The 24,594-nt window shown below is 38.6% G+C and overlaps 1 protein-coding gene across 9 annotated transcripts in view; it reads left to right on the top strand.

The window, feature by feature from the left end:
• LOC131435732 (solute carrier family 12 member 4) overlaps positions 1–24,594 on the top strand; it is a 652,550-nt gene that overhangs the window by 239,166 nt on the left and 388,790 nt on the right. Inside the window, exon 1 of one of the 9 annotated variants that reach the window (XM_058603891.1) lies at positions 6,886–7,022. The exons of 6 other annotated variants lie outside the window; for them this stretch is intronic. The gene's annotated coding sequence lies outside the window, so the exon portion shown is untranslated. Of the gene's footprint in view, positions 1–6,885; positions 7,138–24,594 lie in introns of those variants that run through there. 2 more of the 9 variants (XM_058603894.1, XM_058603890.1) reach the window with 2 other exon arrangements.

Below are 24,594 nucleotides of genomic sequence, written 5' to 3'. Positions count from 1 at the left end.
GTGAATGGCACGACGTGAAAGCTTGGCTAAACTACATGAATACCCAATCACAACTGCAAAACAATTATATGAATGGGCAGAGCAGAGACGTCGAGATGCATTCACGACTATGTCTTTTTGTTACGTGTCACAAGAAGAATATGAATGGGGTGTGACCCAATGGAGCAGTGTTTATAGGGATACCAAAATGATTCCGGGCACACAGAAATACCATTCTTTCGTTCCGATTTCAGAAACCACAATCGTCACAAGACTGTATTCGAATGACGATGCACGTAGTACTCATACAATTTTCAAAAACTTAAAACCTTGAATATAATTAAGAATTATTCATGTACATGTAATAATTGTAGATATAGCAAGCAAATAAACAATTCATGGAAATATAATAAATGGTGTTATAATTAAATATCCAAGTATCTGAAGAACAGCTACTTTTAGAAGAAAGGATATCATGAACAAATTTATTGCTTTTAACCTGTAGAATAATATTCTACTGTTTAAGTGTATCTTTCAACGAGAACTCTAAATTTCGAATATATCTGTAAACTGTTTTAGCTATAACTTCTTCTTTTTTTAAAAGGCACGGATGGGATAGCCATCAATCTGTAGGTTTTAATAAGAGCTTTAAAATAAAACTTATCAAAAAATAATTAAAACCCTGATCTTTTTCTTTTTAACTTTTTTGGATTATTTTGTAATTATTGAGAAAAAAAATCATAATTTTTTTTTCAGTGTATATTTTTTTAGAGTGCCCAATCGATTCTCTACAACTTATTTCTGAACGCCTTTTTTGTACAATTAACGGTTTCCGAGTTACAACGATTTGAAAAAATACATACGTCGTTTTAACAGTCGTGAGTTGGATTGACCTCTCCATCGGATCTGGGATGAAATTCAGGAATTCCGTATGGGACCAGAAGACCTTTCATTTGAATCTTAGTTTGTGGAAATCGGTCAAACCATCGCTGAGCAAAGTGAGTGAAATCCATTTTGGTATATATGACCACTATTTCCGGTGCTTCCGGAACCGGGTACCGGGAACCAGGATAGCCGGAATCGGGTTGTTTAGTTGCCCACTGATAATGACTATCGATTTGTGTAGTTTTGAGACCAGTTTAGGATTTTTTTTACGTTTTTGTTTCGCCGGTTTAAGTGACAGTGTACAATATTGAACACACTTTACCCTATAACTCCGGAACCGGAAGTCGGATCCGGATGAAGTTCAGGAATTCCGTATGGGACCATGAGCTCTTTCATTTGAATCTAAGTTGTTCAAAATCGATTCAGCCATCTCCGAGAAAACCTAGTGAAATTATTTGTCACACACACACACACACACACAGAGAGAGAGAGAGAGAGAGAGAGAGAGAGAGAGAGAGAGAGAGAGAGAGAGAGAGAGAGAGAGAGAGAGAGAGAGAGAGATTGCTCAGCTCGATGAACTGAGTCGTATGGTATATGACACTTGGTCCTCCGGGCCAATTTTTATTAGTCGGTTTTTCAAGTGATTGCTAAACCTTTCTATATGAGAAAGGCAAAAATCTGAAATCATGAATTATTGATATCTACCTGCCGAACGTGGTGAAAAAGTATCCACGGTAACGGAACCCCCATTCATCGAGACCCAAAGGGCCGAGTGTCATAACTAGAAACTAGATCGAACTTTTTTAGGCCTTTCCAAAGTCAATTTTGATTTTTGAAACCCCGGAAAATTTTCAAAAATTCAGAACATCCACCTAGGTGTGCTATAATGCCTTTCTCATATGGCTCATGTTTTCATTAATATTACTAAGGGATTCTTAAAAAAATTTCTTTGAATATTTAATAGGAACAAAATTGTTTGTTTGGGCATACACTAGCATAACCTTTTCAAATTTTTACAGTTTTAACCCAAGTTAATAGAGATTCTTCTGCTTTTTCATTTTCACTCTAAATGACATATACATATACAATTTTAAATACACCTCACCCTGTTGTTCTGATGCCAGAAGCGAGATCCGAACAAAGGGCTAAAGCAGTCTACTCTTTTATTCGAGTCTAAGTTTGTGGAAATCGACTACTATTTCCGGTACTTCCGGAACCAGGAGCTGGAAACTGGTATAGCCGAAATCGGTTCGTTCGGTCAGAAACTAGCATTGAAACAGTTTTGAATCAAATTTAGAAGAATTTCTTTCGTCTTTAATCATTATTTGTATTTCCGAAACCGGAAGCCAGACATGGATAAAATTCTACATCAACTTATGGAAACATAATACTCTCAATTAAAATATGACTTTGCGAAAATCGGTCTGAGAAACTAGAGTAATTTCCGGTTTGAAGCACACGCGCACTTTCCCGGTACTTACGGAACCAGGAACGATGTTGCGGTATACCCAAAAACAACATATTCGCTCATCATCTAATAATACCTGCCTGATTGAAAAATTAAACGACTATTTGAATGTATTTGGTTTGATTTTTCCGTCTGGTGTATAAAAACACGCTCCTGAAAATGAAAATTTTAATACTTATCAGCCTGTAATTTCGGAACCGGATGAAAATTGATAGCATCCGTATCCGGATGAAAAATGGTAGTGCTATATGGGATTGCAAGACCTTTCATTTGAACCTCAGTTTGTAAAAATCGGTTCAGCCATCTCCGAGAAAAGTGGGTAACAATATTTGTCACACACACATACATACTAGTAAAACTCTATCTTAGGTAAAAAAGCTAAAATGTTGTATAACTTTCCAGGAAAAAACAAGCATATGGGATTTTATATTTTCTACAATTATTCCTAACAAAGTATGCATAAAAAACTAAATAGAAACAAATTAAGATTATAAAACTGGTTTCAATGGGGTTGCCAGAATTTAATGACTAAAACTAACTTGGAAATGCCCAAAAAAATGTGCCATCGAGTGCCACTTAAAATATTTTCTGGTATCGGGAATATATTTTCCTACCAGTATTGTAAAATTCAGCTGCATTACGTTGCATATTTTGCTTCGGTGCAAGGTTTTATTTTAGGTTAAAAAAATGTAAAATGTATAACTTTTCCAGGAAAGAATAAGCCTATGACATATCTTTAACAAAAATATGGGATTTTTAATTTTCTACAATTATTCCAAACAAAGTATGCTTGAAAAGATAACTCGAAACAAGTTATGGTCGAAAAATTGGTTCTCGACAAAATATATTATTTTCAACAGTTGTAGAACTCTATAAAAGAAACCAAACCAACCATATTGGAGGAATTGGGGTAAAATAACCACCAAAATGTTTCGTGCGGCCAGTATAAGTTCTGGCATTCGATTCTACACTATTTTACATAAGATAAGCTAGATTTAGTAAACTTCCATTTAGTTTTACCGAGATTTGAGGACGATTTTCAATAAGATATCATAAAGGGGAAAAAGGGCAAAATAGCCACCAAAACGTTTCGTGCGGCCAGTGTACACTCTTCCATTCGATTCTCCAGACATTTTCACATAAAACCAAACTGTTTCAGTAGACCGCATTCGATTTATTTTTAAGTTACAGAACAAATCATACAGAAACCCCTAAAACTGCTGGGCATTTGGGGTAAAACGAGCAGGATGACGATTCGTGCGGCCATTAAAAACGATTCCATTGAATTTCTTGGATTTTTTTACATAAGAAACACTCTTGTTTGTTGCCTTTGTCCATGGTTCCCGATTTCTTTGCGGGTTTCCTGGTTATTTTTCCACTGTGCAATGCTTGGGAGCAACGTGAAACACGATTTTTTATACTGTTTTATACTGTTACAATTTTTTATAAATACCAAAAAGACTGTGTACAGCTTCCATTTTTATGTCATTTTGTCTCGGACCAATTTTAGCACGGTTCGTTTGGGCAACATAATCGTTCGAATATGACATATTTAAATAAGATGATGGCTACGATGGCAGCATTTTCGAGTTGAAAACAATTGCATAATTATATTCATTTAAACTACTGACAGTAATGAATGCTGGAAGAACATAACACCCATATACCATTCGAATCTGTTCGTCGAGATCAGCAAATGCGTGTGTGGAAAATAATTTCACTCCATTTTCTCGGAGACGACTCAAACATTTTCTACAAACTACGAAAAGTCGTATGCTCTCAAACAAAGTTCCTGAATTACGTCTGGATCCGACTTCTGGTTCCTGAGCTACAGGATGATATGTCAAACGATATTAAAATAGTGTACCTCATTTTTCTTATAGATGGCTGAACCGATATAAGATTCAAATGAAATCTAAGACCCATCTAACTTCCGGTTTAGGGGATACAGGGTGATTAGTATAAAAGTGTCTATTTCACATAAATTAATCAGGTTTATCGGGTATGTAGATTTGGATAGTCGATAACCAAATAAACTTATTTCAATTTCAGTGGTATTTAGGTTTCGATTCGGAAATTTAATTCGCACTACGATTTCTCAAACATGTCTGCACTGATTTTCGAACATTTTGAATCAAATATAAACTATACAACTCCCAAGGAGAAATTATTTGATTTCGGCTACTCTGATTTTCGAATTCCGGTTCCAGTATCGAATCGTTTCTCAAAGTACAATCGTTTTCTTAAAAAAGGCCATAATTTCAAAAACAAAAAATCAAATTAAAATATTTATTGTTGCAATGCCAAATTTATGAATTTTATCCGATACTGATTTCCCATTCTGGAATTACAGGGTGATGAGTTCTTAAAATTCAAGCCGATATATTAGGTGTACAATTTTGCTTCCGTCGTTTTTTTTCAAATATTAAAGCTTTATTGCGAAAAAGTGCTTACAGATGTATTATTCAAAGTATTTTCCGTCGCTAGCGACAACTTTCTCCCATCTTTCCTGAAATTTTCGGATCCCGGCTCGAAAAAAAGGAGTCCATATTTGACGCTATTCATGAAGCAATCCATTTTTTCAACTCTTCGAAGGATTGAAAATGTTGATCTGCCAGGCCGGATGCCATCGAACGGAATAAGTGGAAGTCAGAAGGGGCGACATCTGGGGAATACGGCGTAGTGGGGCAAGACTTCCCATTTCAGCATTTCCAGGTACTTTTTGACCACTTTTGCGACGTGAGGCCGAGCATTGTCGTGTTGGAGGATGGCTTTGCCATGTCGCTCTTGATACTGTGGCCGCTTTTCTTTTAGCGCGCGACTAAGGCGCATCAGTTGCGTTCGGTAGCGATCTCCTGTGATGGTTTCACCCGGTTTTAAGAGCTCGTAGTAAATTGTTATTCATCTTTGAATGTTTTTTCTCTTCCACCATCATGTTTGTCTTCGACATCGAAACCACCATTTTTAAAACGTTGAAACCACTCCCGACACGTTATTTTACTCAGAGCAGCATCACCGTAAGTTTCTGAGAGGATTCGTTTCGCTTCAGCTGCATTTTTTTTCGAATTGTAACAAAAAAGTAAAACTTCCCACAAATGGCGAGAATTGGGCACATAAACAGACATTTTCGAGTGTGAATAATACGAAAACAAGAACAACTGTCACTGAAACGGCGAAGACAATTCTTTAGGCACTGTACACACTCACTTTGAAGGCATTATCATCTATGTATTTTGACCAGCCTCAGCCGGTACAGCCACCTATCGGAAAACGGCGGAAGCAAAGTGTATACCTGATAGAAGATGACAATTCTAAAACGCTTCAAAGTTGAACTCAAAACTATTGCAATTTCGTCATATTTTTGTTTTAGACATCCGAATCGTTTTGGATTATGCTGAATACGGCTCTGGAAGTTACGCAAATAACCGTAAACTCTAAACTGGAACTTACTTCGACATCTCATGGAATGTTCAATCTATTGTCACACGTTTAGATTCAAATTCGATCCGGTTGTCCGCTTAAAACGACGGTCATTAAAATAATGTCATGAGGACTAAAACACCGAAGAATATTCATGCAAAAAACTGATGCGGATCAATAAAAAAATGTATCACCTCACTGCTATGTGGATTAAGCACGTTTTTATCGATTTGAACTACTGTGTGTCATTTAGAGTAACAATGCAAAAATCGTGAAAATGCCAAATTTAGCTCAAAACTGTTTTATAACGAAGGTTATGTTAGTTCTGCTGGCAATACAAACTTAATCCGATTGTTTTTCGGAATGTCATTTAAATTGGTGTCTTTCTTCACTTCAACGTGAAAGCTTACATTCTTTCGTTTCCCCCATTAATGCTGGGCTACAACTTATGAACCCATTTGCACCCTATCATTTCCCTATCATCGCATGGCTTGCTGAATACTTAACATTCTCTCAATAACTATCGGTGTTCAGTAGGTGTGAATCTAAAGAAATTTTCTCTATCGAAAACCAACCCGATTATTGTAAGAATCAATCATCGGGAAACCAACTACCATCATCTGACAGTATGCCTCGCATGTCAATTCCAGTTTTTTTCATACTCCGAAAAATAACGTGCTCTGTATCCCAGCCAACCGACGTGCTCTCTGTTTAGGAAATCACGAACAACACCACGAGTAGCAACCAAAAGTTCGAATGTAGCATGCCGTTTTCAACTCTCCCATTCGCCATGCGGAATAGCGAAGCTTTTTCAGGTGTGAAAAGCTCAATCATCGCTGTCATTCATCTCTTCCTCTCTCTCTCTTTCTCGCGGATGCTGCTGCTCTGTTTTCTATCCTGCCGCTGGTGAACGCGATGCGAAACGCGTGTTTGCCCGAAACCCCAGGCAAAGCGAGGCTCCCGGAGACCGTCACCGACACGGTAGGAGGGACATTCCGGAATAGTGGAGCGTTCCTTGCGAAAAACGCACAGGGTTCACTTCGGGAACTGCGAGAGAAAGTGATCCCGCTCTCCGGCACGTTGGATTGGGTTGGGTTGGGTTTGGGATGCTGCAGCAGCTGGTTCGCTGGCTGCTGGATGCTGTATAGCGCTGAATCTCGTGCCGTGTGCTGTGTTGTGCAAGTCCTGCCTGCGTTTTTCGGCCGTTCTCCGGGTTGTGGCAGTACTGGAAGCCCAGTTCTTTTCAGTCGGAGCACTGACTTCACGTAAGGTATATCCGCAGTTCGAGTGTCCTGTGTAAGGTGTGCTGTTGAGGCTAGTGCTCCTACTACTACTACTTCTGCTGCTACTGCTGCCAATTCTGGCCCTGGTTGTGTGTTTTTGCCGTGAGTGTTTTCTTCTATGGTGTAATCACTGTGAAGCTGGAAGATTTTTCTGCTTCCGGAACAAATGAGACAAATTACGGCCGATCCTGTTCGATCCGGATCGTTGCAGTTGATGGGAAGAAGCGATGATGTGGTGCGTTACGTCTGGTTGAAAAAGCTTGACAGGGATTCCGTAAATCCCATGAGGTTCAAGATTGTGAGGTTGTTTGTTGAAAATTATGACATAAAAATGGTGAACGAAGTGCGGTGTATCGCGCGGAAATGGTTGTGCAAGTGTAAATATAAGACAAACAATGGATCAATGTTTCAGCGAGTGTGACAAATAGTTCCATGCAAATCGAAGCATACCATTGGATTGAACCTACGACGGATGTGACAGAATGAACCCAAATAAGGGAAATCCTCTTATGTGAAGCAATTTAAAGATAAGCAATAATTCACCACCAAGCATCCAGGACCTCTCAACGAGGCACAGTTTTTATGTTGTTTGTCTTTATGTAGGCCATAATATAACGAAACGTATTTTCACTCTCCCTCTCCCTCTCCCTCTCTTTCTCTCTTGCTTTCTCTTTGTCAATCGGGTTACTGTGCCTAAAGCCTACCGTAAGAGGCGGGAAGGAGTGGTTAAAATTCTACAAATACTCGTGCGAGAGTGTGGGGAAAAGCTCTACGCTAGAGTTTGTAGGCTGAGCAGCAGCAGGAGATAGTCCACGTCTTGAAGCGGTGGCATCGTGGAAATGCTAATTGTCACCCACGGAAAATGTCGAGTGGAAACCTCCTGTCTCGGTTCTTGGTATGCAAAAATTCGACTTGGTTTGTGATAAGATATTCAATCTTCGTGGGAGGCTTTCTCATTCGGGAGTCTGTACTTAAAACTGCTAACTTTGTTTCATATACCTTCGCAAAAAATAAGTATCACTCCAAAATGTTGGGAAAAATCATTATTTATATAAACTGTTCGTTACTCTAGCCATTGCTCATCGAACCGACTCATAGTGAAGTACGACGCTAAAGAAGTTAATGAAGAATCTATGAATCGTCTGATCGTTACCAGAACGATCTCCGTAACTAGCCGACGTTTGTTCCGCATTTTAACGCTGGTTTTATTCGAACTATTAGAAAATCAAACTATTGCAAATCAGGTACGGCAAATAGAAACAAACATTAGCTAAAATTGTGCAAATTTTAAGGATATTGAAAAATATCACCCAGCTTTTAGTAGTCATCAGCTTTGTCATTAACATTCAGATTCTTTTATATAGTAGACTCTTCTAATTTATTATTTAAACGCTTTCAATCGTTTCCGAATTGTGTTGAATACTGACTATTTCAAGAAATAAAGGAATAAATTTAACATGCTTCATCCAAAAATTGCAGCATTGGAATGTCTCAAAAATAAATCAGTTTATACAAAAATACTGGTGCTTTCTAATTAGCTAAACTAAATTTCTCAATTTTATACCAACATGAACACTACCACTATCTTTACCACAATGAATTCTTTTTAAGTACCAATGAACAAGATAAGAAAGTTATAAATTGACTTTCGGATTGTAGTAATACATGATTTCAAGCGTTTCTGAAGTGATCGTTTCTTGTACAAGCAAAAGCTAAATGAAAATAGATACAAAATTGTCCAGTGCATACCCACAATAAATGGAGAAATAAAAAGGTTGCTGACCGTGTATTATTAAGAATGTTACTTGCGATATGGGGTCAAACAAGTCGACAAGATAAGCAGATTGTCTTTTTTCGTCGGGTTACTTCTGAAATGTGTTATTCCACTACATCGCCTAGGTAGTTCAGTGATGGAGCAGTTCCACAGTAATTGAGAAAATATTATAAATTCAATTTAGTTGATGCCATAGATGAAGAAAATATATTTTCCTTCCTCGTATAGAAAAGTTATGCAATCAATCTGAACACTTTTACGTTCATTGAGATCGCAAAATATCGGTGAGTGTATGTGTGTGAAACGTCTTGTGGAAATTATTTTGAATCACATTAAAATGACATAAGGAGTGTATCGAAAAGTAGTTAGCAACATTGATTATTGAATAAAAAAGCGAAAAAAAATATTTTTTGACATCAGTTTTCGATATATTGTAGGAAAATTACAATTTTTTGCATTTCACTGATTATATTGAAGAAAATCCTAGTTTCTGTGAAACGCTCGCACTTCGGACTTGACATTCTTCATTAAATTCTGCACAGTTACTTTTGTGACTTTCCTGGTGGCAGCTGTCCAGTTTTTTTTTTGAACTCCTGCATGTTTTGGGACACTGTACCTTTCTTCCGAAAGTGCCGCTTGACAATTGCCCAATACCTTTCAATTGGCCGAAGATCCGGGCAGTTCGGTGGGTTGATGTCCTTTTCCACGAATTGTACGTTATTTTTGACAACCACTGTAGAACGGAGTTGGCGTAGTGGGCTGAAGCCAAATCCGGCCAGAAGAGAGGAGGAGCCTTATGCTTTCTGTACAGTGGCAGCATTCTCTTCTTCAAACATTCTTCCTCGTACACCTTGGCGTTAATTGTGACCTTCGTGAAGAAAATCGACGACCGCAAACCACAGGTATAAATTGCTTGCCAGACCAACACCTTCTGCCCAAACTTTTCCATCGCCACCGTGGTGCCAGCGTCGTCCAGGTCCTGGTACACCGATTTCGTATAATATTGCGGTCCGGGAAGAGCTCGAGAGTCTTCCTTGGCGTAGGTTTCGTCATCGATCAAGATGCATCCGTCTTTATTCTGTAGAATCCGGTTATACAGTTTTCACGCTCTTGTTTTGGCCTGAACTTGCTGTAGCAGGGACTTTTTCGGCACCTTCTGTTTCTTGTACGTTTTCAGGGAGTTCCGAACTTTGATCCGTTGAATCATCCCGATGCTGGTGTTGAACTGCTTGGCCAAATCCCGTGTCGACGCCGATGGGTTTTTCCTGGTGTACTCAACCACTTTTTAAGTCCCGGCCGGGCTGGCTGGGACCCGTTTTTCTACCGGATCGGGGCAAATCCTTCATGGAAAGGGTCTTACCGAATTTCTCGATAGTATTTTTGACACTGGTGTGGTGCACTTTTACCCGTTTTGCAATTTCGTTGTACGTGACACTTCTTTCTGAGCACCAAGTGTGCAGAATTCTCTTTCGCTTTTCCAGATCAATTCGACTCATCATTGAAACGATAAACCGTACCGAAACCAATCGATTGCGCAGCTGTTATTGACATGTAAACAAACATGTCACCGCAAAACACACTGCAAAAAAATAAGCCATTTCAGAGTAATAACTGTTGAATGTTGCTAACTACTTATCGATACACTCCTTATTACGTTTTATGTATCGTCACTCTGACACATCACTCAATAAGTCGTCTGACTAACTAAGAAAAATACATTTGTTTTGGACAAAAACCGATTCTTCAAGAGCAATACAATCATTCCGAAGCTTCTTTTGCTCCTCGATGCCGTGCATGTAGAAGGATTTGTGTTTTGCCTTGAAGTAGTCTTCCCATGTAACAATTGCTTCATCATTTGAGTTGAACTTGTTACCGGTGAGCAATATTTTTAAGTTTTGCAATGACTGAGCGGAAACATATATTGGAGAGGCCAAATGAATGAAAAACTAACAGAAAAGATGATTTATTGGAAAATTTTTTAAATCAACGAATAGCCAGTACTCACTGGAGGCCAAATCTGGACTATACGATGAATGAGGTAGCAATTCAAAGTGTAGCTCGTTGAATTCAACCATCGTTGCCATCGACCTGCGGTTTTTTTTCTTCTACATATGAGGTGGTTTTTCTTTTACATATAAGTTCTTTTTTCCTTGATTTTTCCAATCAAACGATCTAAAAACTTATGTAGGATTCGCTATTGATAGTTTTCCCTTTCTCAAGATCGTCGATGAAGATTATACCATTCCCAGCTGACGGTTGTGGCTTTGGACGTGATTCACCGACTGCAGTTCACTCAGATGATGATCGTTTTGATTTCGGAGTTAAGTGATGGACCCATGTTTCATCCATTGTTACATATCGACACAAAAAAATCTTATTTATTACTTGAAAATATGACCAAACACTGCTCTGAATCATCAACACGTTTTTATTCGATTATAGAGGGTTTAACCTTAAGGTCATTCGCCTCTTCGGGCCAGAAAAATTTTCTGACTCTATGTGCGGGGTTGGGAATCGAACCCAGGTGGGCTGCGTGATAGGCAGCGACTTACCCATCACGCTATACCCGTCCCCAACACGTTGTTGTTTTTGACCGACTGTGAGTAAAAGTGGCATTGAAAAGAGTTTTCACATGGCCAAATGTTAATGCATAATTGTAATCAGCTATTTCACTTAATTTCAATCTACGATTAGATATAACCATTTTTCGTGAATTTTTATTTACGACCCGAACGTTCGTCATCATCGGTGCCGGTACGACGACGTTCAAATTCAGTGAACCAATAACAAATGGTTCTTCTCGATGATGCTGAGTCCCGATAACACGTTTGAAGGCATTGTTAAGCTTGCACAGTATTTTTTTCATCAGGAAGCAATAATAAATTAACATACGAAATTGTTTTTGAAAGCGACAAACTAGCTTCACTATGATGGACGTTACTTTTTTCTTACTAATCGAAATGTCTCGAAATTTCACACATAAACTTTTGAAGGTAGGTATGTCATAAACGTCATATGGATTCGACAATCTGTCACTCACAAAGTCACACGACATATTGAGTGACGCGTTAAATGACGAATTGAAATTTCAAAAACATTCCTTCCAGTAATTCTAGAAATGGAAGGTGAATTCTGATAAAATTGAGCATCAACTCATGGGATCATAATATCTTGCTTTTGAATATAAGCTTGCTCAAATCGGTCCCGTTGTTTCTGCAAAAGCGGAGAAATTTCCTTTTTGGGGTATGCGACCATTTTCGGAATTTTATTCGGCTAATTGAAAGTTAGCACAAGTTCAGTTTTAAATTTCATGTAAAAATTTTTTTTTTTGTTTATTAGGAGAAGGGCAAATTTTATTGGAGCTTAAATAATCCAATTTCTTTCTCCAACAGGCATAAAACTTCAACATCTTTTTTAGCAACAGATTCAAATTTTTCGAACGGTTTATGGAAAGTTTTATAACATACTAAAAATTTAAACTTAAAACATTACTATATCTATGTGAAAATTAACATTACTGAACAGTTTAGTAATCATGAAATATCGTTTTATAGCATTTTGAAAGAGAGGGAAATTATAGTCCTGAGAGTAACTGTTGAATGAACGACATATAGAAACGATCTGAAAATTAATTTTTATACTCTGTATTTTCGGAAAATCGTATCCAGAGAAAAAAAAAACCAAAGGATTTTATGGGATTGTAAGACCTTTCGTTTGAACCTAAGCTTGTAAAAATAGGTCGAACAATCTCTAAAAAAAACAAATTTACATTTTGTTGCTCTTTTTATCCTGTTACGTTACGAAACCGGCAGTCGGATCCGAATAAAATTCAATAACAGACTGTGGAACCACAAGGCCTTGCATTTGTATTTGTATATAAGTTTGTAGAAATTGGTTAAAAACGGGAACGGCTAATCTACAACAGTCACTTCCCCCGCACATCAACCCCGATTGACGGGGGAAGTGACTGTTGTAGAGTAGCCGTTTTCGTTTTTAACCATTTTCAATGTTCCAATTCACTTGACGAAAAAATATTTGTTGTCGTTTTGCCCGGAAGATGAAGGGATATTCCTTCGAAACGTTGGCCTTTAACGCAAAATATTTTGTAAAGCAACACTTGACCAAAAAGCCATCTTTTTTTAAAAAAAAACTTCGATTGAAAATGATTTTTTACCGCACTGCTCGATCCTACGGGTTTCGGTTAAAAAATCGGTTTTCACAGTGGTTGCATAACATTTCTTAGTTCGAAAGGCAAAAACAGTTAAATCTTAGTAGCTTTAGAAGAGCAAAGCAAAGTCTTGGGCATTACATTATTTTTATGGAATTTGGCCTTTCTGTTTCAACAGACTTCGCAGCCGATTCATAGCGTACAGAATCATTGCATGGCTAGTATTACGATCCTACTGACACTAAGAATCCTTCCAGGTCGGGGCTCGAACATACGACCATTGGCTTGTAAGACCAGCGCCCTATGCATTGAATCGCCAACCTGGGAGCTTTAGAGAAGACAAAAATTATTTTGATGTGAATACGTCTTACTTTATTATAGGGCGCCTTTTCAAAATTTTCCTTCTGGGAGAGTGATAAGTTTTTGATCGTGAATAACTCTTGTTATATCTAACGTATCAACATAATTTTTGCTACATGCCTTTTAAAATATGATCAGCAATTTATGATAAAGTTTTCAGCTATATGACTTAATCAATCTGTTCCTTTCAGAGCCTCCATCATTTTGGCGTAACTATGAGGCGTGTTTCAAAAGTGAACGTTTTTTAAAATGCTTGATAAGTAAAGAAGGCAAAACATTTGATGCTTCCCATTGACTTGTTCAGCTCAGACCAAAATCCGGGCCCAGAATCCAATTCTAGGACTCATTTCTGAAATTCAGTTTCAGAGTTTTAGACCTGTTTTTTTTTTCATTTCCAGAAGCCAGATCTAATATTCAGTTCCTCGTCCAGAAACCAAGGCCAGAAACCAATACCAGAATTCTGAAACTGAAATCGAATTTCAGAACTGGACTCCAAGCCGGGATTTTGGAATCGAATTAGGGATTTGAGACCAGGATCATGATTTTAGACCTGGACTTTGGATCTGAATTTTGAAATTGAGTTCTGAAACTGAAATCGAGGTTCAGACCAGAATTCAGTTCCAAAATTCCTATCCGGAATTCAGATTTAAAATACAATTTCAGAATTCTGAACCTGAAACTCTGGAGTGTCAGATCGAAATCCTCAGATCCAAAATTAAATTGTATTTCCACAATTCAGTTCTAACTGTATTCCAGAGTCTAGGTTCAAAGTTCTAGACCAGAATGCAAGTCTAAAATTTATTTCCAAAATTAGTATCAATCAGTGTTGGTGATTGCCGAGAATTTGACAGAATTCTATATTGCTATCTATATTGTATACAACATTTTCAATCCGGTAGAAGATGCTACAAGAACTCGAGTCTCTCAATACATGAACCGTGAGAGAATGTTGCTACATTTCTTCGGTCCACTTCATACTCCGAGTATTTCACGCCCTTAAAAAACATTTACTGTCTGATAATGATCGTTGCTGTGTGGAACTTCTAAAGAGAGAATCGCAAGTTGACAATTATCGCAGAAAATCGAATCGATGATTCAACTTGATGATTCTCGTACTAGGTTGCAATATTTCAAAACCCTTGTGTGGAGCATTCACATACATTTTCATAGACACAACTTATGCAAAGGTTATATGCTCATAGTTAGAATAAGCGGCAATAGTAAAATGATTCTATCGTAATTATCAACTGCCTGTATAGAATCGGATCGCGAAACGAGAATAAGCGGCCGTTTGTTGCTTCAGAGAGGATTCCCACAGCAGCGTGCTAACCTTTGATTCTCAGAAATGTCATCGAGAGAAATTCGCTCTCGCAGTGGTATCGATTCTATGTTAAATGAGCCATGCCGGGTTTTTGTTGTTGCGATGATATCCGTCTCTCTTTGATGGCACTGGTCTGAGTCATATAAGCCATCCTTGGTTTCAACAATTCTAGAAATGGAACTGAATTTACGAACTAGATACGGAAGATTTTTGAACAGAATTTCTAATCTGAGTTCTGGATCCGAATTTGAAAACGGAAACCAGGACCGAAATTCTGTAACTAAAATTCAGCTGCGGATCAGAATCCAGGTCCAGGTAGTTTAGTGTTAGGATTCAAATTTATATTTCGGTGTCAAACTAGAATCCGTGTCTCGAATTTAGTCCGAAAACACAGGTTCAGTGATCAGTTTAACAATTCAATTGTATAACGAAGTTTCGGAATCCAGTTACCGAACTCGGGTTCAGAATTCAAATCCAGAGTATATAATCAAAATTGAGTTTCAGAATTCAGCTCAAGCATTCGGTTCAATAATTCGGTTCATGAATCCAGGTTCACATTGATGACACGGACCGGTCCACTTTTTTCGTATTCACGTCATCCGGTTATGTCTATGACATTACCCACCCGCCTTTTTTACCCCTAAATTTATGCTAGGTGCACATACCCGTTTTGATTTGATTTTACGTTTCGTCTTTGACTCATTAGTGCATAGCAGTTTATGTTGAACTGCTAACACGTCCTGATGGCTCAACAGAAACACCTAGGCAGCGTAGGGGACGGGTATAGCGTGATGGGTAAGTCGATGCCTTTCACGCAGCCCGCCTGGGTTCGATTCCCAACCCCGCACATAGGGTCAGAAAGTTTTTCTGTTCTGAAGAGGTGAATGACATTAATGTTAAAGCCTCTATAATAGAAACAAAAAAAAAACCTAGGCAGCCATAAGGTTATTATTATTAATATCATTTATTTTACCCCGGCTTTAACCTTTTGGTCGTTCACCGGGGGCTACTCCATAAGGTTAATGCTACTTGCAAAACACTGTCTAAACTGACGTCTCGGACGAAACAACTTCCGACTTACTAGCCGTACAGATTGTGGTAACTTTGAAGGGCAGACATAGTTTTTATCGCTAAATTTATGCTAGGTCTAATTTATCAAAGCTAAATCTTGTTGTATTCACATTTCGCCTTCAACTCATCAGTGCAGTAGCAGTTTATATTGAACTGCTGGTGCATTATTACTGTCTGCAAAGAGCAATATGGTAATTTTTGGCATAAGAGTCCGCATTTACTTCTGCTAGGTTCATAATGAACTGCAACTGCACTGACGAGTTGTAGACGAAACGGAAATACAAAATTAAGTAGATTATATACTTTTGTATAAAACTATATGTAGTGACCAAAACGCCTGAATGAGTGTAACTATAGCTGCTCTCCTAATACCGCCATAGCCGCAAAAGAATTCATTAATTGAGTTTTATTGCCAATCCCAATTTCCAAAGACTAACCGCACCCACACGAAGAACAAATAGTTCCACGTTGAAATGAAGAGCAGCAAATATTGCAGCTGATAGAATCGATTTCGCGTACCTATCATGACCCAACATTTTAACGTGCAAATGGAAACGTACCATCTCGAACAATTGGAATTACAAATTGCACCATCCAATCTAGCCGAATGGCGCTTCGCTAAGCTACTGTGGCACAACTATCACCGATTGTCCAATACGAACGAGCTTTGCAGTCGAATTTCGTTATTCACTGAAAAGTAAACTGTAAAATTGTAACCAAAATTTCCATGCAAATCGCTTTCCGACACAAAGAAAACCCAGCCGCTGGAATCCTAATTCCGTTTCACCACTCGTACGTGATTCCAATTTTTTCTTTCTTCATCTCTAATCCTATGACGCAGTCCAAACCGATTTGAATCTGAGCCCAAACCATTTTCCAAATCACCAGCTAAGATGGGTAGATCCTGTTTTCAGCAGTAGCAGCAGCAGCAGCAGCAGTTCGTGCCACTCCGGTAACCTCCCTCAGGTTTTTATTCCCGTCGCCGGTCGCCCTTCGGTTCGACTCTGTGCTAAACAAACAAAAAGCATGCTCCCCGCTTGTTCTTCAGCATGCCGACAGTGTCGTCCTTCCGTGGGTCCGGTACTGCTCGCTGGCCAGGCTAGCCTAGCTTCTGTTGTCGATATGTTATTTAGGACATCGACATACGGAAACCGGAATGGGGCCGAACGAGAAGCGAAAGCTACCCGTGTGCTACATAGGCTGTTACTCCAGTGCCAGCTATAGACAATTATCGGCGCCTGTCTGCGCCTGGTCCTGGGCTGCTGTGAGTGTGTCACAGACAAACAAGTATGCGGGGTGACAGAAAACTACACGACCGGCGTTAGGTGCGATGTTGTAGGACTTTCAAGCAGGGATCAAATGGTCCGGTAAGGAGCTAGAATTTACACTTTTTTATACAAATTTCAATACAAGAAATTTTAATGGTTTTGTGTTGAAAAAAAAACACCATCATGTGATGTTATAGAGTTTCTCGGTATGAACATTTTCCATCTGAATAACGATTTTTATAGACATTAATCTCACTGCATTTTGAAAATAAAACCATCCGGTGGGATTCTGTTCACTGCTCAAAAACAAAGTAGAGAACATGTGCTTGAATCAACCCGTCGCACTCCAAAGACGGATCGGTGCCGTGTAGGTGTACTAGAAAATGTTGAAGGCAGCAAAAAAATAGACCAACGAGCATACGGGCCCAAATTTGCATAAACATGAAGACTTTTCATCGTCATCCTGGGATTCGTGGAATTTACAGGATGTTTTTCCGCCGCTATATGTACTAGTTTTTGGATCATTTCGTAGTTGTTTTTCTTATTCTTTTTTTTTGTTGTTTGTGAAAATCCAGTTTACGAACTTGATTCTGATCCTACCGCGCTCAACAGGGTGGATAACATACCAGAAGGACTTTTACATGAGATGGATTTTCGCTGTGGTTAGATTAGTAGGAACATTAAACGAAAATGAGAAGTTTTCTCGTTTTTTTTAGTTCAGCTACAGTTTGAATCACACTGATTATAGGTTGTGGTGTCGGGGATAGATGAATTTGTCAGGCAATTGGAAAATTTTCGGGAAATGGGAAATTTTAACTTGCATGGATTCTTCAATTCGATAAATAGTCTATTTAATTCGGTATATTTTAAATGCTCGAAATTTCACTGTAGATCTGTAGATAGAAAATGTTCACCTAATATCTATTTGCTACCATCAATTGAAGTTTGCTGCAATCTGGGTTAGCCCGGGCTGGCGGTTCAATGCATAGAAGAGCGCTGGTCTTACAAACCACTTGTCGCATGTTCGAGCCCCGACCTGAAAGGATTCTTTGTGTCAGTAGGATCTTAGTACTAGCCATGCAATGATTTTTTAGGCTATGAATCGGCTGCGAAGTTGAAGGCCGAATTTCACAAAAGGAATGTAAACTAAATTGCTTTGCAATTTAGGTCAAGATGGAGAAATAATGGACGAAAAAGTTTAAAGCTTGCTACAGATAGAATTGGAAAAAGACAATTGCCTGTATTTCAGTTATTTATTATTGAATTCAAGATCTTTTTTTATACAAATGTAGCGTTTTCTTCATACTTTTAAGAAAAAATACGGATAAAATTATTCGTCACGGTTTCGAAGGAACTCTCGAATTTTTCCTGTAACACGGCTCATTAGGCAACGCACACCTTCTTCGTCCATCACTTTAGCTATCTTATTCCACCAGGTCGTCATCTGATTGATGTCTTTGACAACCTTTTCCTTTGCCTTGAGTCTCCTCTCCATGATTGCCCAGTATTTCTCAATAGGGAGGAACTGGGGGCAGTTGGGTGGGTTAAGGTTTTTCGGAACAAACTGGACCCCTTTCTCTGCATAACATTCTTAACGACTTTGCTGTAATGACAGCTTGCCAAATCTGGCCAAAACATTACGGGATGGTCGTGGGATCGAATGAACGGCAAAATTCGTTTTTGGAGACACTCATTTTGGTATATTTCCAATGTCATTTTCTTATTTGTAACGAAAACTCTTTTGTTTGCCACAGCTGCAAATGCCCTGCCAAATCATAAATTTAAATTCGGCTGGAACATCCCCCCGAGCCGTTGCCAAGTAAAATTTTCGACCTGGGATTTGCCCGAAGTCAGCCTTGACATAGGTTACATCGTCCATTAGAAGACACCCATCGAACTTGGTCAGCACCTGGTCATATAGTTTCCGAGCACGAATTTTGTCCACACTATTCTGTTTTATGGTCCGATTTGGCGGTTTGCTAGCTCGATACGACTTGATTCCTTCCCGGAGTCGAGTTCTCCTCACGGTACTATGGCCAGCACCGAATTTTCTGGCCAAATCACGGTCCGACAGATTAGGATTCCTCTTAATCGTCTTCAAAATCTCCGGTCGACAGTTCCACTCCGACGATTGACTTAAGGCTTTCGAATCGTCGTCAATGTTTCCTTATACCGTTTGATAACGCGCCATACGATATTTCTGGACAATTTCAGCTGTTTTGCTAGCCTAGATGCAGACCACAATGGATTTTCCAAACAACTGCACATTTTTTTCTTTCGGCTTCCATGTTGATTGTTTACAAAGTACAGTCGATTTGCGGAATGTCAAAAATCATACGTGAAGCTAACAAAATTCCCGACACGTGGGCGCCAAGAACTTCCAAACCCGTCCACCAGGAGCGCCACAATATGAGCAAAAGTTTGTTCCAATTCTAAATGAAGCAAGCTTTAATTCTTTTAAAGTTCGATAATTATTTTTGTTCCGATTATAACTATCAGGTTTAACCTTAAGGTACTCCGCGCTTCTTAGGACCAGCACAATTTTCCGTCTCTATGTGCGGGATTGGGAATCGAACCCAGGTGGGTTGCATGAAAGACATCGACTATACTATAAATTTTTGAATGTTGCTTGTATATATTTTTTTAATTTTATATTCAATTTTAGGAAAGTACGGAAAAGTTTACCTAAAAATGGTGCTAATAATTTTTTTGACAAATTCTTCCGTTCCCGAGTTGCAACATTTTTAAAATAAAATTTACTGAACACTTTGATTTTTCTGTCGATTGCGTATTCCGTTGAGTTTATTTAAACAACAAGGTTGTGTTTCTAAACGCAACATATTTTAAGTTCTTATGCAATATTACTTTGTCTCTTTTTCTACAGATTTCTTATTATTTCCTAATACGTGTGATAATTTTCACCATATTAGTCATTGTATGTACAGAAATATTTCAATAATTTTGAAAAATGTGTGCCCTCAGCGAAGGTCCTGATGTTCCAAACCGAGGTGAAATAAATACAAAAATCCACGTAAATTCAAAAGATTAATTCACCATTTTAATTTACAGTGCAAAAATTTTTATGTATCAGGTGTACAACTTTGCTTCCGCCGTTTTCCGATAGGTGGCTGTACCGGCTGAGGCTGATCAAAATACATAGATGATAATGCCTTTAAAGTGAGTGTGTACAGTGCCTAACGAATTGTCATCGCCGTTTCAGTGACAGTTGTTCTTGTTTTTGTATTATTCACACTCAAAAATGTCTGTTTATGTGCCCAATTCTCGCCATTTGCGGGAAGTTTTACTTTTCTGTTACAATTCGAATAAAATGCAGCTGAAGTTCATCGAATGCTCTCAGAAACTTACGAAGATGCTGCTCTGAGTAAAAGAACGTGTCGGTAGTGGTTTCAACGTTTTAAAAATGGTAATTTCGATGTCGAAGACAAACATGGTGGTGGAAGAGAAAAACCTTCAAAGATGAACAACTAGAAGCATTGCCTGATGAAGATTCGTGCCAAACCCAAGAAGAGCTTGCCGAATCGTTGGGAGAGAGTCAGCAAGCCATTTCAAAACGTCTCAAGGCCCTGGGCATGATTCAGAAAGAAGGACACTGGGTTCCGTACGAGTTGAAACCGAGGGACATCGAGCGCTGTCTATTTGTATGTGAGCAACTGTTTCAAAGACAAAATCGTAAGGAGTGAAATGAAAAAAAAATGAAGAAAAAAAAGGATGAAAAGTGGGTTCGATACGATAATCCAATACGCAGAAAATCATGGGGAAAGCTCGGGCATGCGACTTCGTCAAAGGCAAAACCGAATATTCACGGCCCCAAGGTTATGATTTGTATATGGTGGAATCAACTCGGTGTGATTTACTACGAGCTCTTAAAACCGGGTGAAACCATCACAGGAGATCGCTACCGAACGCAACTGATGCGCCTTAGTCGCGCGCTAAAAGAAAAGCGACCACAATATCAAGAGTGACATGACAAAGTCATCCTCCAACACGACAATGCTCGGCCTCACGTTGCAAAAGTGGTCAAAAATTACCTGGAAACACTGAAATGGGAAGTCTTGCCCCACCCGCCGTATTCCCCAGATGTCGCCCTATCTGACTTCCACCTATTCCGTTCGATGGAACACGGCCTGGCAGATCAACATTTTCAATCCTCCTTTTTTCGAGCCGGGATCCGATGGGAGAAAGTTGTCGCTAGCGACGGACAATACTTTGAAAAATACAAGCACTTTTTCGCAATAAAATTTTTAATTTTGGAAGAAAAGTTGTGCACCTGATACAGTGGCAAAAAATGTGTGGATGGAGAAAAATGCGTTATCTCGAATACGTCACTTCTATGATTATACCTTCGGAACCGAAAATGCCTGCCTTCTGATCTTCAAAGTTGAGCAAACGCTCATTAGTAGCTTTCAGTTCATTAGTAGCCTAAGATTGTTGAAATTAGTTCAGCCATCTCAGAGAAAATTAAGCGGAAGGAAAAAATCGTGTTACCGGTTACGTCACTTATACCTTTATAGCTCTTGAACCAAAAGTGACAGCCAATTGATCTTCGAATGCAATTCATAGTCTAAGACTGGTTTTCAAATAAGCTTAAGCTTGTGAAAATCGGTTCAGTCATCTCCGAGGAAATCGAGCGGAGAGTGAAAATTGTGTTTTGACTGTTACGCAACTCATACCAACATATCTCTGAAACCAAAAGTGACGGCCAACTGAACCGGAATACAAAAGTTGATTTCTCCTACAGTTCTATTACTTTTCTATAGAGAAAGGCAAAACTAACGATGCCAAAAGTTCTTTTTTGTCATTAAGAATGTTTTGAGTTAAGTAAAAACATCGTCCTTTGAATGGCGCTATTATAAAATCAGTCCTCTAAATGACTACTATGTGCATATGGTTATAAAATCGTAGCTTCGTTTTCGACTGAAATATCAGTAAAGACATTGAACTGCGCTGTTATTTCGCAAAAAGCATTTAACTTTGTGTTTGCTTAGCAGCTTATGTTGAATCGCGAGGTGACATTAGTAGTTCATCATGGATCAGGGTCATTTCGCCGAATGACATTTCGCCGAATGGGTCACTTCGCCGAATGCCATTTCGCCGAAAGGGTCATTTCGCCGAATCCTGCAATTGTTCTGATATCGTAATTGGAATCGATTTAAAATAAAGACAAATGAAAGATAATATGCGGTTACAGGTTTGTATGCAAGAGGCCGCCGCTTCCGACCCTTTCGGCGAAATGACCCTTTCGGCGAAATGACCCTTTCGGCGAAACGACTTCCGGCGAAATGGCATTCGGCGAAATGATCCGCTCCCGGTCAAGATGTGTTTTCGATAAGGTTTTCAGCGTAGATGTAATAAATTTGCTCTTTATGATGATCCAATCATTATAGCTTGCGTCTGATTGGGAGGCTCGTCCTACTCCTCCTCCTCCTTTCAGGTGCAACAGATACTTTGGGTCATTATCCTCTTAAAAGGGCTGTTATCTCTCTGTTATCAGATCCAAAAATCGTTACGACCGACTTTGTAAAGATTTGTTTGTAATTTTCAGTTATTTTTACTGCATTCCAATTCTACATGAGAAGCTCAGAGAACCCGAGTCTCCTATCTGAGAAGCACCCTCAAACATTCACTTTTACCGAATCAGTCCGCCGAACGAATTCGGTACCGTTTCCCAACAAGACACGTTTCACTCGAACCCCACACCCAAAAGGTAGCTTCATCCATGAAAATCGTTTACTACCAATCACTATCCTCGTCCTTCCCCTATGCAGCTCAGGGGCGTTGCGCAGAGCTATCGCGTTTGTGGAATTGTTTTGAAGCTTGGCTACTAGTGAGCGTCGTTTTAAGAATAAATTCTCCACAAGTACCTATATGTGCATGTAGATTTGTTTCTCGTTGATTTTTAAACAATGGATTAGAAAGAATATTTTTGTTCCAACGACCATCATTCTTTGTAATTTCTACAAAGGAAAAAAAGAGATTATCGTACCTCGTCTAAAACTACGCAAATCGCAAAAATTGAGTTCAAACTGTTCTAAAAGATCAGCATTTGCAGTTATTCCTAATTAAATTGAAACGCTCCAAGATCATCATTTCCGATTAAATAGTAAAGATACTAATAAATACCAATTTTTGAAATGTATGTAAAAAGTAAGCTTCATGTCTCGTGGAAATTATGTTCAACAATGTTCAACGGCAGAAGATTTGCATTCAAGGAAAACTCACGTGACCTAGTCAAACAAGGAAAAAGTGAACAACTCAATTCTTTTAAGAACCAAAACTTGATCCCAAAGATCTATTCAATATCGGTATAAGAACATAATCAATAACAGAAGAATTGAAATTCATTCTGTTGGTCCGAAAAATCAAAGATTTATTTGTTGTTGGTCTCGTTAGCCCCGCCTTATTGACTGCGAACGTAAAATGACGCCAATTTTTAAAACGAGCATTTTATACAGTTATTGTTAGTATGAATTTAGTACGCACTTTGTGCTGTTTTGAGGCCAGTTTATTCCATTGATATGTGTTGTATTTGCATAAATATTCAACAGCAGAAGCTTCGCATTCTGTATGCAGTATCAGTATTGCACCCACGGACTAGAGGAATCAACCTGGAATGATAAATGACGAAATTCAGCGACATTTACTCAGATCTTAGTTCTCCAACACAAATTCCTTCCTAAAAGGATAGTTTCAGAACCAATGTAATTATCATAGAGATTTTTTTACCTTGAACAATTCAAGTAATCAATAAATTGACCCTATCTAGCGATTCCGATCTCTTTGCACCAAGGTTTTTGTTTTTAATCTGAGACCAGCAAATAGTCGCTGGGAGCTAAATCTGACGAATATGGTGGATACGGTATCAATTCGAATTTCTGTTCATGCAAACCATCGAAACGATAAGTTGTTTTGGATTAATTTTGTTAGTATTTGGTTGTATGGTCGTTAAAAAAAACTCGCAAATCCTGAGTAATAGTCAAGCGTTCTCTCACTTTGATAACCAAAAATACATTGCATCTTCATTCGCCAAGATATAAAGAAAGAATCGCACTAATATTTTTTTGAATCAATTTTTCATAGGCCAGAATATAGCTTCATAATTAAGTGCTGAATCCAATTCAAAATATCATCAAATCTCTAGATAGTCATTCGAATGAAACTCTAGATGCGGGACCTGTAGCCTGTCGTTGGGCGAGGTACGCTGAATGTGTAAGCTTCCGGTATCCCGTATAGCGTTTAAACTTCAACAATTTTTGTCTAAATTCAATTGATCGTGTTGCGATTTGAAGCTAGCTTTATTGAAATTAAAGTCCAAATTTGTTAACTATGTCGCATTAGAGTTAAACAAGCATCACCTACTGTTTGATTTTGATATTTGCTTCTCGGTTACGGAAATGGCATCTAAGCATATTGAGTAATGACCCGTCAAAATTTCGCTTGTGCATCGCAAAATCCATACTTTTCGTCCGCAACGCTGTCGAAACTGATGAATGTGGTCGAATAAACTGTTTTGCATATAATAAAATCGATCGCGATCGTTTGTCGACAATCAGTAAATCCAGAACGGAAGAGAATCGAA

The sequence above is a fragment of the Malaya genurostris genome, chromosome 3, assembly GCF_030247185.1.
Source record: "Malaya genurostris strain Urasoe2022 chromosome 3, Malgen_1.1, whole genome shotgun sequence".
Classification (NCBI taxonomy): domain Eukaryota; kingdom Metazoa; phylum Arthropoda; class Insecta; order Diptera; family Culicidae; genus Malaya; species Malaya genurostris.
This window is presented reverse-complemented; position numbering and strand designations above follow the sequence as displayed.